Source organism: Rutidosis leptorrhynchoides, chromosome 1 (assembly GCF_046630445.1).
Source record: "Rutidosis leptorrhynchoides isolate AG116_Rl617_1_P2 chromosome 1, CSIRO_AGI_Rlap_v1, whole genome shotgun sequence".
Taxonomy (NCBI): Eukaryota; Viridiplantae; Streptophyta; class Magnoliopsida; order Asterales; family Asteraceae; genus Rutidosis; species Rutidosis leptorrhynchoides.
This window is the reverse complement of record NC_092333.1, coordinates 204,212,772-204,232,062: the sequence shown is the minus strand read 5'-3', so window position 1 is coordinate 204,232,062 and position 19,291 is coordinate 204,212,772.

Below are 19,291 nucleotides of genomic sequence, written 5' to 3'. Positions count from 1 at the left end.
CATATTAAGAACAAGAGTTATAGGTACTTACCTTGAATTTCTTCACAAGAATTGACAACTTCATCGACAACATCTACAATAATGGTATACGAATTAATATACTTGGTAAGACTAAAACAAAATACATAAATATGTAAGTCACCTGCAAATGATAACCATAGCTAATAATGATATATTTAATTTAACTAAATACTAATTGTGATGAGCCCTGTTTACAGTGGCAACGCTGTTATTTTACACAACTTCAGGGGTAAATCAGTCATTACACACATATTCTTATATTTTTATTGTGCATTTCTTAACCTATTACAATTACATTTAACCACCACCATTAATCTCATGCAAATAAGCACCACCTGTTCCAACTACCACAAACTACCTCACTCCGCCGCCGACCACGGTACCACTGTCACCATCACGTCTATAACGACCCGACTTTTTATTTTGTATTTTGTTAACAACAGTTAAAAAAATTAACGAACTTAAACTTAAAACTTAGGAAATGTCTTAGGTCGACTTTAAAACTAACCCAGTTAGGAAAAACCGAGACTATATGGTTCTGTGAAATCAACGAGACTGTCGGGTAATTGTAATTACAAGAACTTTTAATCTTGGACATCATTATTAAACTAATTAAATAAATAAACTTACAACGTTCGAGGACTAAATTTTACATTATAAAATAAAAAAATCAAAATATATAATGATATATATTTACATAAATCGAATTGTAAGGCATATTAAACTACATGGACTTAAAACGTAAATATGAAAACAATTTCATACGTAAGTAATTCTAATGCACAGAGTTACTTTCCAATTTATTTATTTATTTATTATTATTAAATAATATAATTGGCCATATTATTAATTTATATAAATAAAAAAATTTGATTTTTCTCTTAAACTCCATGGACTACGAACCTCACTCAAAACTTTTGGATTAATCCTTATTTAAACCAAATTCTAGAATCATTTCTAGAGGAGTCTTATCCCAATACTAATTCATGTTCCATCCTAACTCTAATCACTCCATTATAAAAAGGCCATAATCACCAATTGATGATCCAAACCCTACAAAAAAAAGAGTTCACATTCAAGAGTTTACGTATCTCAGGTTAGTTTACTATCTACATTTAATTTACTAAAAATCTGCATTACTTCATATTCATGGTAGTTAATATACTCTACTTCATATTCATGGTAGTTAATATACTCCATACTATGTAAAAGAACTTTTGAAGTTGTGATGTGGTCTAGCAGTTGGTGGCTGCCTCTTTTAGGGAAGGTCAGGAGGGTAGTTCGACCCCTGTTGGCTACATATTAAAAACACAATTCCATCCTTGCCATGAAGTATCCACCCATGGCACCTTTCCCATATCGTTTGGGGGTTAAAGGGGAGGGGGGTTTTACTTGGCCGGACCCTTGGATCGGTTTCAAGGTTTTCTCCCGGGCAGCGATGGGGCCGGGGTTATTATCGCTGCATCGGCATAGTCGAAACGGGAGATGATCGCAACGGGTGGTTTAGTCCCCCTCGAGTGATCCCAATCGATGTCCAAAAAAACTATGTAAAAGAACTTTATTAGAAATATATATTGTTCATGCAATCATCTATTAATATTAACACCAGCACATGATACATATAACTTGATTACTATCTTCGTTCACATAATTTTAATACATATCTCCATATATATATTTTTCTTTTTACGTAAATTGTTTATAGTTAAATCTTTTTTAGTCTTATGTATACTCCTTAATGTAAAGTCATGTTCATGAGTATCAATACTTTTACTAAATTTTTAGTTCGTCAACTATTTTGTACGGGTGTTAAATTTTCAAACTAAAATTTCGTGTTTGTATGTTAATTTTGTACAAATCTCCCCTATTAGAAATTGTTTTTAGTCATGTTAATGTCACACGCATATAACTCTTTGGTGAAAGTTTAAACAACGGAATAATTTGTATGGGTATGAACATTTATTTTATTTTACTAAATCTTTGGTTCGGATAAAGTTAAGATCAAATGAATATGATAATGAATACGAATATGATAAGTATGAATGTACATCTTGCTTATAATAATAATATGATAATGATGTTGATTAGTGTAAAGATTATGAATATGAAAGTGTTATGAATATAAAAATGATAAAGATAAATATTCATAGATAAATATATAAAGATTTAAACTTTATTATAAGAATAATGATAATATGAACTAATAATATATACTTAATATATTAATACTATATAACTCCTAATACATATATGTATATTATACAGTATATACGTGGAACATAATATTTGTGATGTATTCCTATACACACGACAATAAACATGTACTTAATATTCCTATATTAAGGACACACACATAACATGCATTATACAAGAGCATAATATACAAAGTGGAACTATGATTACAAACGGATAACATACGACTCTTACGAATTTCACCGTTACTTACGGTTATAGATGGTGTCTATTGATCGACCATTTGGGGACTTGCTGGATTTTCCAAACAGTCATGATACGCTCTGACCAAACGGATCCTGACCCCCGGTCGTCTGGCTTTCTATTGACTTACTTGATATAGCACCTGAAATCGTTACGCCTAGTTGTATAACATCTAACCGTGAACTTAGTAAACACACGAATCCTAGTAAGGAACTCATACAACCAAGAAAAACTATTGAGAACACTTAAACAACAAAGAACAATGAAAACTAAGATGATGATGCCAATGATCCAAGACTAACCAAACCATATTGATATAGGTTGACTACTTTGGACTGCAACTTGAATATTTTGGTTATACTATAACTGATGTGCGTTAAGGTGAGTTCAAAGTCCCAACTTTTCTATTGCTTTGCAACTGTTTTAAACTATTGGGATGAGAATACTTTCTTCTTTACAATTGTTTTACAACGTAGACACGAGTAGCTTAAACCGGTGTCAGATGAGTTACAGTCCAAAAAGCCCTTAGCTCAAATATGTTAATTATGCGCGAATCATATGGATAGATCTATTGGGTTTTGACAAACCCCATCTCAAACTTAACGGAGGTGCATGTTACTTCGTAACTGTATACTTGGACGGTATACGCTGTGATAGGGTAAAAGAAGACGTGTGAGTTATCATGTGCAGGTGTTAATGTGACGCCCCGTACAAAATCAACGTGTACGGATCATCAACAACAAGATCATTACAAGGTCAAACACTATATGCTATTTTAAAAGAAGTTTTGCATTCATAAGAAAAGGTGATGTCTTAACCAACATCAAATGTTTTACAACGAAAGTATGCTTCTATGAATAGAAGCAATTAATGATAGTACGTGACCCAATGGTCGTTACGAATACATTGTTCAAAAGTAATAAAGTTTGAATGCAAAATAAACGTTTCATGCGAAGACATCTCTAATAAGCGCAGCGGGATTCTACAAAGCATGGCAACTACAGCGGAAGTAATCAAACCTTAAGCACCTGAGAAAAACATGCTTAAAAACGTCAACACGAATGTTGGTGAGCTATAGTTTAAGTATAACAGTAATGTAAGGTAGGCCACGAGATTTCAGTGTTTCAAAACAGTATGAAAAAGTATATGTATAACCGTGGGCACTTGGTAACTAACTTAACGTAAATAACACCCCCTAAAAGTACACTTGACGAGTGCGTAAGTTTACGAAGTATTAAACACCCATTAAATGCTAGCGCTACTAGCCTGAGTGGGGATGTCAAACCCTATGGATCCATATATAATATTCGCGTTCACCGGTTCAAAGACCAATGACTAAACGTTACAGAGCTAAGGGGAAAGTTTATGCCGTTGTATAACCCACACATATAATAAGTTTAAATACTCGTTCCTAGTATGTAAAACGTAAAATGCGCATGTATTCTCAGTCCCAAAATAGTTAAAGTAAAAAAGGGATGCTATAACTCACAGTGAAAAGTAGTAAAGTCGGTACGAGATAAGTAAGCAAGTAGTTGGTCCGGAAGGTCCTCAACCTAAGTCAAAAGTTACTAAGTCAGTAAATCGTTCCCAAAGGTTTAAAAGTATGTAAATTAGGTCTTAATTATCATCATCATTCATCATTAATCAAAAAGTGTAAAGTAAGTTTCAATCAAGAATAGAGTTTGAAATAAAGGCTGACTTAGTTCAGTCGCCACGACTTCTATACAAACTTAAATGAGGTGAGACCAGTGGCCATGGGTCCGTATATGAGTCCCCTAGAGTCTGAACAATTTACAGAACCAAACTCATCTTCGTTTGACCGTGGCGACGGTTTAAGTGCGAGTAGGTCAGAAATTTCAGCACAACGTTAAAAGGGTGTAGTGACTTTCGGAAGGCCATAAATCCTAAACCGTAACTCGGATTAAGACGAGGCCTAAACGGAAAATCATCTACTCGAACCGAACTAGCTGGAAATAAACTTTTACAGTAGCCCAGCTTACTGATCAGACCCCGAAAACAGTAGGTAAGGTGCTCCGGTGGGTTCTTGGTGCTTGATGCTCATCACGGTTCTCATCCTTGATGCTTATAGCTTCAAGTGTACAACTCGTTGATGTGTTTGAATCATCTTAACCAAGTTTTGACCATCATAACACTAGTGTAAGTCTAAGATATGTAGCACAACTCAATTAAGGGTTGTAAGTAGTTTGATGAACCAAAGTTACATCAAGATCTTAGATCCGACACACACATGAGTTCTAATAGTAATATTAAGCTATAAACTTGAAAGTAAACTAAATAATCAAGATTTTAAGTTGTAGAACTTAGATCTTAGCTAGATCTTAAAGGTCCTAGACTAGAAAGTCTAGATCTAGCGTTCTTAAGTTAGATCCTAAGTTACAAAACTTGGATCTTTACTATAATAAAACCATAAGTTATGAAACTTAGATTTTTATCTTGTAAAATGTATGTAAGCTTATAAGCTCTTATTTACGACAAAATTAGAAGACCATAAGCTATAAGAACTTAGATCCAACATAAGTGTGTGAAGTTATAACTATAAAGTTATACTTCCATGTTCTTGAACTTATAAAGTTAACTTTAGTTTCAAAAAATATGAGATCAAGTTTAACTAGTAATACTTGACCAAATTAACAATATTACAACTTTAAATTACTTACAAAAGAAAGAAATAAACAAAAGTTACAAGTATTATGTTCATGGTTGTTTCATACTTGAGAAGATTCAAATCAAAGTTTGGATCTTAAGGAAATAAACTTCAAGTCTACAAAACATGAACACAAGTATGATTATAAATCTTATGAACTTTTAGATCTTTAAAACATTTAAGTGTAGAACCATAAACTAACAAGTTTAGATTCTTGTTCTTGGTTCTTCATCAAACAAAAGATGGAAGTAACCAAGATTACATGAAGATACAAGTTAGATAACTTGATCTTTAACAACAACAAACAATCAAACTAGTAAATGATGATGATATGTTTCGGTTTTGAAACAAGAAAAAGAAGAAGAAAAAATCTTGTAAGAACTCACAATTAGAGAGAAAACTTGGAGTAAGAAAGTAGAGAAATATGTGTGTGTGAAAAGTGAAGTGAATGCTAGTGAATAAGTAACAAAAAAAAAATTGAACTCCCTTTCCCCCATAGATGGCCGACGGTTTTAAGGCCAAAAAAGGCAAGGTCAAAAGCTAACTTTCATGCATGGGGAGATGGTGTAAGCTTAGAATGGTTTAAAGTTAAATGTATGGGAAAGAGTTACTAGCATGCTTGAAGTTTTTGTCTCCAACTTAACTTAATTAGTCCAAGTTTAAGCTTAATGAATTACTAGTAATATGTTGAGCTCACAACTATTCCATTAGGAAAGTAGGGTGGGTTTTCAAATCCATTAACATAAAGCCCAAGTCCAAGTAAGTAACAAATTAAATAAAAGCCCAAGTAATTAACTACTTGCATTAGTTAATTAAAAATAATTAATAATAATTAATTATGAATGTAAATAATATTCAAAATATTATTCATGAAAAGTACGTGTGTCACAAAGACAAGTCGGGACAGGTAAAGTCAAATACGGTAACGAGTAAATGTATAAAAATACATTTATTAACACGCAAGCATTAATAATAAAAATTTATAAATATAAGTCGGAAAATCTAGGGTCGTTACAGTTAAGCTTCATAATTCGAGTGCTCATGATTGTATACACTACTTTTGATATTGTCTTAAACTGAAATTTCATGGTTAATATCAGCTAAAAAGTCACGTTTTTACCCCCGATATTAGCCCCATTTATGATAAAGTAGTTGAATTTATCATCTAAATAAGAATTTATTTGCTTCATTAGGAAGATTATGTCATTACGAAGGCTATGTTTAAAGAGTCACTAAAAACGGATGAAAAACGAGGAAAAACGAGCAAAACCGGCTAAGACGATTAACTCGCGTTTAAATAACTTATTTTATAATTTTTATAAAAGTTTATTTACTTAATCTCATGTTGTAGAATATTTAATTACGAACGCGTAGGCACAAGAATCGTCAGAAACGGAGCTAAAACGAAGATTTTAGAGCGAAAACGGTGAAAGACAAGAAATCAAGTTACGATCCAACAAAAACGGCTTGCCACAATGAAAAATGGCTTTCCAGCAAACGGGCACAAAAAACGGCTTGCCAGTGCAAACGGGCTTGCCAAATGGCTTTCCATACAGTCTGCCAAACGGGTTGTCAGCCGTTTGCAGGCAAAACTCAAGTCTATTTAAAGGGTCTTTGTCATCCATTTTCACAGACACCTTTCTCACTTCTCTCTCTAAAACATCTCTCTATTGTCGCTCTCTAGTGATCAGTAGGAGATTAGTTCTGAAATGTCCCGTTCTTATTGATTAAAAACATTCCATATTAATTGATTTCGTTGCGAGGTTTTGACCTCTATATGAGACGTTTTTCAAAGACTGCATTCATTTTTAAAACAAACCATAACCTTTATTTCATAGATAAAGGTTTTAAAAAGCTTTACATAGATTATCAAATAATGATAATCTAAAATATCCTGTTTACACACGACCATTACATAATTGTTTACAATACAAATATGTTACAACAAAATAAGTTTCTTGAATGCAGTTTTTACACAATATCATACAAGCATGGACTCCAAATCTCGTCCTTATTTAAGTATGCGACAGCGGAAGCTCTTAATAATCACCTGAGAATAAACATGCTTAAAACGTCAACAAAAATGTTGGTGAGTTATAGGTTTAACCTATATATATCAAATCATAATAATAGACCACAAGATTTCATATTTCAATACACATCCCATACATAGAGATAAAAATCATTCATATGGTGAACACCTGGTAACCGACATTAACAAGATGCATATATAAGAATATCCCCATCATTCCATGACACCCTTCGGATATGATATAAATTTCGAAGTACTAAAGCATCCGGTACTTTGGATGGGGCTTGTTGGGCCCGATAGATCTATCTTTAGGATTCGCGTCAATTAGGGTGTCTGTTCCCTAATTCTTAGATTACCAGACTTAATAAAAAGGGGCATATTCGATTTCGATAATTCAACCATAGAATGTAGTTTCACGTACTTGTGTCTATTTTGTAAATCATTTATAAAACCTGCATGTATTCTCATCCCAAAAATATTAGATTTTAAAAGTGGGACTATAACTCACTTTAACAGATTTTTACTTCGTCGGGAAGTAAGACTTGGCCACTGGTTGATTCACGAACCTATAACAATATATACATATATATCAAAGTATGTTCAAAATATATTTACAACACTTTTAATATATTTTGATGTTTTAAGTTTATTAAGTCAGCTGTCCTCGTTAGTAACCTACAACTAGTTGTCCACAGTTAGATGTACAGAAATAAATCGATAAATATTATCTTGAATCAATCCACAACCCAGTGTATACGTATCTCAGTATTGATCACAACTCAAACTATATATATTTTGGAATCAACCTCAACCCTGTATAGCTAACTCCAACATTCACATATAGAGTGTCTATGGTTGTTCTGAAATATATATAGATGTGTCGACATGATAGGTCGAAACATTGTATACGTGTCTATGGTATCTCAAGATTACATAATATACAATACAAGTTGATTAAGTTATGGTTGGAATAGATTTGTTACCAATTTTCACGTAGCTAAAATGAGAAAAATTATCCAATCTTGTTTTACCCATAACTTCTTCATTTTAAATCCGTTTTGAGTGAATCAAATTACTATGGTTTCATATTGAACTCTATTTTATGAATCTAAACAGAAAAAGTATAGGTTTATAGTCGGAAAAATAAGTTACAAGTCGTTTTTGTAAAGGTAGTCATTTCAGTCGAAAGAACGACGTCTAGATGACCATTTTAGAAAACATACTTCCACTTTGAGTTTAACCATAATTTTTGGATATAGTTTCATGTTCATAATAAAAATCATTTTCTCAGAATAACAACTTTTAAATCAAAGTTTATCATAGTTTTTAATTAACTAACCCAAAACAGCCCGCGGTGTTACTACGACGGCGTAAATCCGGTTTTACGGTGTTTTTCGTGTTTCCAGGTTTTAAATCATTAAGTTAGCATATCATATAGATATAGAACATGTGTTTAGTTGATTTTAAAAGTCAAGTTAGAAGGATTAACTTTTGTTTGCGAACAAGTTTAGAATTAACTAAACTATGTTCTAGTGATTACAAGTTTAAACCTTCGAATAAGATAGCTTTATATGTATGAATCGAATGATGTTATGAACATCATTACTACCTTAAGTTCCTTGGATAAACCTACTGGAAAAGAGAAAAATGGATCTAGCTTCAACGGATCCTTGGATGGCTCGAAGTTCTTGAAGCAGAATCATGACACGAAAACAAGTTCAAGTAAGATCATCACTTGAAATAAGATTGTTATAGTTATAGAAATTGAACCAAAGTTTGAATATGATTATTACCTTGTATTAGAATGATAACCTACTGTAAGAAACAAAGATTTCTTGAGGTTGGATGTTCACCTTACAAGATTGGAAGTGAGCTAGCAAACTTGAAAGTATTCTTGATTTTATGTAACTAGAACTTGTAAAATATATGAAGAACACTTAGAACTTGAAGATAGAACTTGAGAGAGATCAATTAGATGAAGAAAATTGAAGAATTAAAGTGTTTGTAGGTGTTTTTGGTCGTTGGTGTATGGATTAGATATAAAGGATATGTAATTTTGTTTTCATGTAAATAAGTCATGAATGATTACTCATATTTTTGTAATTTTATGAGATATTTTATGCTAGTTGCCAAATGATGGTTCCCACATGTGTTAGGTGACTCACATGGGCTGCTAAGAGCTGATCATTGGATTGTATATACCAATAGTACATACATCTAAAAGCTGTGTATTGTACGAGTACGAATACGGGTGCATACGAGTAGAATTGTTGATGAAACTGAACGAGGATGTAATTGTAAGCATTTTTGTTAAGTAGAAGTATTTTGATAAGTGTCTTGAAGTCTTTCAAAAGTTTATGAATACATATTAAAACACTACATGTATATACATTTTAACTGAGTCGTTAAGTCATCGTTAGTCGTTACATGTAAATGTTGTTTTGAAACCTTTAGGTTAACGATCTTGTTAAATGTTGTTAACCCAATGTTTATAATATCAAATGAGATTTTAAATTATTATATTATCATGATATTATCATGTATGAATATCTCTTAATATGATATATATACATTAATTGTCTTTACAACGATAATCGTTACATATATGTCTCGTTTAAAAATCATTAAGTTAGTAGTCTTGTTTTTACATATGTAGTTCATTGTTAATATACTTAATGATATGTTTACTTATCATAGTATCATGTTAACTATATATATATATATCCATATATATGTCATCATATAGTTTTTACAAGTTTTAACGTTCGTGAATCACCGGTCAACTTGGGTGGTCAATTGTCTATATGAAACATATTTCAATTAATCAAGTCTTAACAAGTTTGATTGCTTAACATGTTGGAAACATTTAATCATGTAAATATCAATCTCAATTAATATATATAAACATGGAAAAGTTCGGGTCACTACAGTACCTACCCGTTAAATAAATTTCGTCCCGAAATTTTAAGCTGTTGAAGGTGTTGGCGAATCTTCTGGAAATAGATGCGGGTATTTCTTCTTCATCTGATCTTCACGCTCCCAGGTGAACTCGGGTCCTCTACGAGCATTCCATCGAACCTTAACAATTGGTATCTTGTTTTGCTTAAGTCTTTTAACCTCACGATCCATTATTTCGACGGGTTCTTCGATGAATTGAAGTTTTTCGTTGATTTGGATTTCATCTAACGGAATAGTGAGATCTTCTTTAGCAAAACATTTCTTCAAATTCGAGACGTGGAAAGTGTTATGTACAGCCGCGAGTTGTTGAGGTAACTCAAGTCGGTAATCTACTGGTCCGACACGATCAATAATCTTGAATGGTCCAATATACCTTGGATTTAATTTCCCTCGTTTACCAAATCGAACAACGCCTTTCCAAGGTGCAACTTTAAGCATGATCATCTCTCCAATTTCAAATTCTATATCTTTTCTTTTAATGTCAGCGTAGCTCTTTTGTCGACTTTGGGCGGTTTTCAACCGTTGTTGAATTTGGATGATCTTCTCGGTAGTTTCTTGTATAATCTCCGGACCCGTAATCTGTCTATCCCCCACTTCACTCCAATAAATCGGAGACCTGCACTTTCTACCATAAAGTGCTTCAAACGGCGCCATCTCAATGCTTGAATGGTAGCTGTTGTTGTAGGAAAATTCTGCTAACGGTAGATGTCGATCCCAACTGTTTCTGAAATCAATAAAACATGCTCGTAGCATGTCTTCAAGCGTTTGTATCATCCTTTCGCTCTGCCCATCAGTTTGTGGATGATAGGCAGTACTCATGTCTAGACGAGTTCCTAATGCTTGCTGTAATGTCTGCCAGAATCTTGAAATAAATCTGCCATCCCTATCAGAGATAATAGAGATTGGTATTCCATGTCTGGAGACGACTTCCTTCAAATACAGTCGTGCTAACTTCTCCATCTTGTCATCTTCTCTTATTGGCAGGAAGTGTGCTGATTTGGTGAGACGATCAACTATTACCCAAATAGTATCAAAACCACTTGCAGTCCTTGGCAATTTAGTAATGAAATCCATGGTAATGTTTTCCCATTTCCATTCCGGGATTTCGGGTTGTTGAAGTAGACCTGATGGTTTCTGATGCTCAGCTTTGACCTTGGAACACGTCAAACATTCTCCTACGTATTTAGCAACATCGGCTTTCATACCCGGCCACCAAAAATGTTTCTTGAGATCCTTGTACATCTTCCCCGTTCCAGGATGTATTGAGTATCTGGTTTTATGAGCTTCTCTAAGTACCATTTCTCTCATATCTCCAAATTTTGGTACCCAAATCCTTTCAGCCCTATACCGGGTTCCGTCTTCCCGAATATTAAGATGCTTCTCCGATCCTTTGGGTATTTCATCCTTTAAATTTCCCTCTTTTAAAACTCCTTGTTGGACCTCCTTTATTTGAGTAGTAAGGTTATTATGAATCATTATATTCATAGATTTTACTCGAATGGGTTCTCTGTCCTTCCTGCTCAAGGCATCGGCTACCACATTTGCCTTCCGCGGGTGGTAACGAATCTCAAAGTCGTAATCATTCAACAATTCAATCCACCTACGCTGCCTCATATTCAGTTGTTTCTGATTAAATATGTGTTGAAGACTTTTGTGGTCGGTATATATAATACTTTTGACCCCATATAAGTAGTGCCTCCAAGTCTTTAATGCAAAAACAACCGCGCCTAATTCCAAATCATGCGTCGTATAATTTTGCTCGTGAATCTTCAATTGTCTAGAGGCATAAGCAATCACCTTCGTTCGTTGCATTAATACACAACCGAGACCTTTCTTTGATGCGTCACAATAAATCACAAAATCATCATTCCCTTCAGGCAATGACAATATAGGTGCCGTAGTTAGCTTTTTCTTCAATAACTGAAACGCTTTCTCTTGTTCATCCTTCCATTCAAATTTCTTCCCTTTATGCGTTAATGCAGTCAAGGGTTTTGCTATTCTGGAAAAGTCTTGGATGAACCTTCTGTAGTAACCAGCTAGTCCTAAAAACTGGCGTATGTGTTTCGGAGTTTTCGGGGTTTCCCACTTTTCAACAGTTTCTATCTTTGCCGGATCCACCTTAATACCTTCTTTGTTCACTATGTGACAGAGGAATTGAACTTCTTCTAACCAAAATGCACACTTTGAAAACTTAGCGTACAATTCTTCCTTCCTCAATACTTCTAACACCTTTCTCAAATGTTCGTCGTGTTCTTTGTCATTCTTTGAGTAAATAAGTATGTCATCAATGAAAACAATGACAAACTTGTCAAGGTATGGTCCACACACTCGGTTCATAAGGTCTATGAACACAGCTGGTGCATTAGTTAAACCAAACGGCATGACCATAAACTCGTAATGAACGTAACGTGTTCTGAAAGCAGTCTTTGGAATATCATCTTCTTTCACCCGCATTTGATGATACCCGGAACGTAAGTCAATCTTTGAATAAACAGACGAGCCTTGTAGTTGATCAAATAAGTCATCGATTCTCGGTAGTGGGTAGCGGTTCTTGATGGTAAGTTTGTTCAACTCTCAGTAGTCGATACACAACCTGAATGTACCATCTTTCTTCTTGACAAACAAAACAGGAGCTCCCCACGGTGATGTGCTTGGTCGAATGAAACCATGCTCTAAAAGTTCTTGTAATTGGCTTTGCAGTTCTTTCATCTCGCTGGGTGCGAGTCTGTAAAGAGCACGAGCTATTGGTGCAGCTCCTGGTACAAGATCTATTTGAAATTCAACGGATCGATGTGGGGGTAATCCCGGTAATTCTTTCGGAAATACATCGGGAAATTCTTTTGCAATGGGAACATCATTGATGCTCTTTTCTTCAGTTTGTACTTTCTCGACATGTGCTAGAACAGCATAGCAACCTTTTCTTATTAGTTTTTGTGCCTTCAAACTACTAATAAGATGTAGCTTCGTGTTGCCCTTTTCTCCGTACACCATTAAGGGTTTTCCTTTTTCTCGTATAATGCGAATTGCATTTTTGTAACAAACGATCTCTGCTTTCACTTCTTTCAACCAGTCCATACCGATTATCACATCAAAACTCCCTAACTCTACTGGTATCAAATCAATCTTAAATGTTTCGCTAACCAGTTTAATTTCTCGATTCCGACATATATTATCTGCTGAAATTAATTTACCATTTGCTAATTCGAGTAAAAATTTACTATCCAAATGCGTCAATGGACAACTTAATTTAGCACAAAAATCTCTACTCATATAGCTTCTATCTGCACCCGAATCAAATAAAACGTAAGCAGATTTATTGTCAATAAGAAACGTACCCGTAACAAGCTCCGGGTCTTCCTGTGCCTCTGCCGCATTAATATTGAAAACTCTTCCGCGGCCTTGTCCATTCGTGTTCTCCTGGTTCGGGCAATTTCTAATAATGTGGCCCTGTTTTCCACATTTATAACAAACTACATTGGCATAACTTGCTCCGACACTACTTGCTCCGCCATTACTCGTTCCGACACCATTTGTTCCTTTCGTTCTATTAACCCCTGGTCCGTAGACCTCACACTTCACCGCGCTATGACCATTTCTTTTACACTTGTTGCAAAATTTGGTGCAGAACCCCGAGTGATACTTTTCACACCTTTGGCATAGCTGCTTCTGATTGTTGTTGTTGCGGTTATTATTGTTGTTGGGATGATTGTTGTAGTTGCTATTGTTGTTGTTGTTGTTGTTGTTGTTGTTGTTGGGCCGTTTGTTGTAGTTGCGATTGATGTTGCGATTGTTGGGATAATTGTTGCGATTATTGTTGTAATTATTGTTGTTGTATTGGTGATTCTTATCACCGTTTTCCTCCCACTTTCTTTTGACTTGCTTCACATTGGCCTCTTCAGCAGTCTGTTCTTTAATTCTTTCTTCAATCTGGTTCACTAGTTTGTGAGCCATTCTACATGCCTGTTGTATGGAGGCGGGCTCGTGTGAACTTATATCTTCTTGGATTCTTTCCGGTAATCCTTTCACAAACGCGTCGATCTTCTCTTCCTCATCTTCGAATGCTCCCGGACACAATAGACACAATTCTGTGAATCGTCTTTCGTACGTGGTAATATCAAATCCTTGGGTTCGTAACCCTCTAAGTTCTGTCTTGAGCTTATTGACCTCAGTTCTGGGACGGTACTTCTCGTTCATCAAGTGCTTGAATGCTGACCACGGTAGTGCGTACGCATCGTCTTGTCCCACTTGCTCTAGATAGGTATTCCACCATGTTAACGCAGAACCTGTGAAGGTATGCGTAGCGTACTTCACTTTGTCCTCTTCAGTACACTTACTTATGGCAAACACCGATTCGACCTTCTCGGTCCACCGTTTCAATCCGATCGGTCCTTCGGTTCCATCAAATTCCAAAGGTTTGCAGGCAGTGAATTCTTTGTAGGTGCATCCTACACGATTTCCTGTACTGCTAGATCCAAGGTTATTGTTGGTATATAGCGCAGCCTGTACTGCGGCTATGTTTGAAGCTAGAAAAGTACGGAATTCCTCTTCATTCATATTCACGGTGTGTCGAGTAGTCGGTGACATTTCCTTCAAAATAGTCAAATGGAACAAGTTAATCATACAGAATATTAAGAGTAGTTAATAGTATTTCGTAGCATAATATGAACTCATTTATAAAAGCTTTTTCTTCATATTATCATTTTATAAGTTTAAATTTGGGTAGTACCTACCCGTTAAGTTCATACTTAGTAGCTAATATACAATTCAACTACTACAATTCTATATGAAAAACTGATTATAATAATATTTCGCGTTCAAACTTTTATAAAATATTTTACAAACTTACAATACCGCTTATTTTACATAAAGCATGAAATATAGCACACAATAATTTTGATACAAGATGGTTGTGAAGATAATTCTAGCTAGTACACAAGTCGTTCAGCAAAGGCAATAAAGACACGTAATTCATACGTCCAGAAACAAGTCATGCATTCTGGTTTTACTAGGACTACTTCCCATCCTTGGTCTTGTGGAACATAACCGTTATGGCCGTTGATAAGACAGCGTGTTGTAACGTCGTCAAAGGGACGAGGGTTACGTAATGTCCAACAGTCCCGTAACAATCTAAAAACCTCATTTCTTACCCCAATTACCGACTCCGTCACTTGTGGAAACGTTTTGTTTAATAGTTGTAGCCCGATGTTCTTGTTCTCACTTTGGTGAGAAGTGAACATTACTAATCCGTAAGCATAACATGCTTCTTTATGTTGCATGTTAGCCGCTTTTTCTAAATCACGAAGTCCAATATTCGGATATATTGAGTCAAAATAATTTCTTAACCCGTTGCGTAAAATAGCATTTGGGTTCCCCGCAATATATGCGTCAAAGTAAACACATCGTAACTTATGGGTTTCCCAATGTGATATCCCCCATCTTTCAAATGAAAGTCTCTTATAAACCAAGACATTCTTGGAACGTTCTTCGAATGTCTTACAAACTGATCTCGCCTTAAATAGTTATGCCGAGGAATTGTGGCCGACTCTAGACAAGATTTCATCAATCATGTCTCCGGGTAGGTCTCTTAAAATATTGGGTTGTCTATCCATTTTGTGTTTTTAAATTGTAAAATAGACAAGAGTTAGATTCATAAAAAATACTTATTAATACAAGCAATTTTTACATATATCATAAAGCATAAGAACACTATATTACATATATTACACCACACGAATACAACTATCTTATTCCGACTCGCTCGTTTCTTCTTCTTCGGTTTTGGTTCGTTTTGCCAAGTTTCTAGGGATATATGATGTTCCCCTAATACTAACTGTCGTTTTCCACAACGGTTTAGAAAAACCTGGTGGTTTAGAGGTTCCCGGGTCATTGTTACAACTTAAGGACTTCGGGGGTTGACGATACATATAAAGTTCATCGGGGTTGGAATTAGATTTCTCTATTTTTATGCCCTTTCCCTTATTATTTTCTTTTGCCTTTTTAAATTCAGTTGGGGTAATTTCTATAACATCATCGGAATTCTCGTCGGAATCCGATTCATCGGAGAATTGGTAATCCTCCCAATATTTTGCTTCCTTGGCGGAAACACCATTGACCATAATTAACCTTGGTCGGTTGGTTGAGGATTTTCTTTTACTTAACCGTTTTATTATTTCCTCCACCGGTTCTACTTCTTCATCCGGTTCCGATTCTTCTTCCGGTTCCGATTCTTCTTCCGGTTCCGACTCTTCTTCCAGTTCCTCTTCGGGAACTTGTGAATCAGTCCACGAATCATTCCAATTTACATTTAACTCTTCATTATTATTAGGTGAGTCAATGGAACTTGTTCTAGAGGTAGACATCTATCACATAATATCAAAAACGTTAAGAGATTAATATATCACATAATATTCACATGTTAAAAATATATAGTTTCCAACAAAATTTGTTAAGCAATCATTTTTCAAGTAAACACGGTCGAAGTCCAGACTCACTAATGCATCCTAACAAACTTGATAAGACACACTAATGCAAAATTCTGGTTCTCTAAGACCAACGCTCTGATACCAACTGAAATGTCCCGTTCTTATTGATTAAAAACGTTCCATATTAATTGATTTCGTTGCGAGGTTTTGACCTCTATATGAGACGTTTTTCAAAGACTGCATTTATTTTTAAAACAAACCATAACCTTTATTTCATAGATAAAGGTTTTAAAAAGCTTTACGTAGATTATCAAATAATGATAATCTAAAATATCCTGTTTACACACGACCATTACATAATGGTTTACAATACAAATATGTTACAACAAAATAAGTTTCTTGAATGCAGTTTTTACACAATATCATACAAGCATGGACTCCAAATCTCGTCCTTATTTAAGTATGCGACAGCGGAAGCTCTCAATAATCACCTGAGAATAAACATGCTTAAAACGTCAACAAAAATGTTGGTGAGTTATAGGTTTAACCTATATATATCAAATCATAATAATAGACCACAAGATTTCATATTTCAATACACATCCCATACATAGAGATAAAAATCATTCATATGGTGAACACCTGGTAACCGACATTAACAAGATGCATATATAAGAATATCCCCATCATTCCGGGACACCCTTCGGATATGATATAAATTTCGAAGTACTAAAGCATCCGGTACTTTGGATGGGGCTTGTTGGGCCCGATAGATCTATCTTTAGGATTCGCGTCAATTAGGGTGTCTGTTCCCTAATTCTTAGATTACCAGACTTAATAAAAAGGGGCATATTCGATTTCGATAATTCAACCATAGAATGTAGTTTCACGTACTTGTGTCTATTTTGTAAATCATTTATAAAACCTGCATGTATTCTCATCCCAAAAATATTAGATTTTAAAAGTGGGACTATAACTCACTTTAACAGATTTTTACTTCGTCGGGAAGTAAGACTTGGCCACTGGTTGATTCACGAACCTATAACAATATATACATATATATCAAAGTATGTTCAAAATATATTTACAACACTTTTAATATATTTTGATGTTTTAAGTTTATTAAGTCAGCTGTCCTCGTTAGTAACCTACAACTAGTTGTCCACAGTTAGATGTACAGAAATAAATCGATAAATATTATCTTGAATCAATCCACGACCCAGTGTATACGTATCTCAGTATTGATCACAACTCAAACTATATATATTTTGGAATCAACCTCAACCCTGTATAGCTAACTCCAACATTCACATATAGAGTGTCTATGGTTGTTCCGAAATATATATAGATGTGTCGACATGATAGGTCGAAACATTGTATACGTGTCTATGGTATCTCAAGATTACATAATATACAATACAAGTTGATTAAGTTATGGTTGGAATAGATTTGTTACCAATTTTCACGTAGCTAAAATGAGAAAAATTATCCAATCTTGTTTTACCCATAACTTCTTCATTTTAAATCCGTTTTGAGTGAATCAAATTACTATGGTTTCATATTGAACTCTATTTTATGAATCTAAACAGAAAAAGTATAGGTTTATAGTCGGAAAAATAAGTTACAAGTCGTTTTTGTAAAGGTAGTCATTTCAGTCGAAAGAACGACGTCTAGATGACCATTTTAGAAAACATACTTCCACTTTGAGTTTAACCATAATTTTTGGATATAGTTTCATGTTCATAATAAAAATAATTTTCTCAGAATAACAACTTTTAAATCAAAGTTTATCATAGTTTTTAATTAACTAACCCAAAACAGCCCGCGGTGTTACTACGACGGCGTAAATCCGGTTTTACGGTGTTTTTCGTGTTTCCAGGTTTTAAATCATTAAGTTAGCATATCATATAGATATAGAACATGTGTTTAGTTGATTTTAAAAGTCAAGTTAGAAGGATTAACTTTTGTTTGCGAACAAGTTTAGAATTAACTAAACTATGTTCTAGTGATTACAAGTTTAAACCTTCGAATAAGATAGCTTTATATGTATGAATCGAATGATGTTATGAACATCATTACTACCTTAAGTTCCTTGGATAAACCTACTGGAAAAGAGAAAAATGGATCTAGCTTCAACGGATCCTTGGATGGCTCGAAGTTCTTGAAGCAGAATCATGACACGAAAACAAGTTCAAGTAAGATCATCACTTGAAATAAGATTGTTATAGTTATAGAAATTGAACCAAAGTTTGAATATGATTATTACCTTGTATTAGAATGATAACCTACTGTAAGAAACAAAGATTTCTTGAGGTTGGATGATCACCTTACAAGATTGGAAGTGAGCTAGCAAACTTGAAAGTATTCTTGATTTTATGTAACTAGAACTTGTAAAATATATGAAGAACACTTAGAACTTGAAGATAGAACTTGAGAGAGATCAATTAGATGAAGAAAATTGAAGAATTAAAGTGTTTGTAGGTGTTTTTGGTCGTTGGTGTATGGATTAGATATAAAGGATATGTAATTTTGTTTTCATGTAAATAAGTCATGAATGATTACTCATATTTTTGTAATTTTATGATATATTTCATGCTAGTTGCCAAATGATGGTTCCCACATGTGTTAGGTGACTAACATGGGCTGCTAAGAGCTGATCATTGGAGTGTATATACCAATAGTACATACATCTAAAAGCTGTGTATTGTACGAGTACGAATACGGGTGCATACGAGTAGAATTGTTGATGAAACTGAA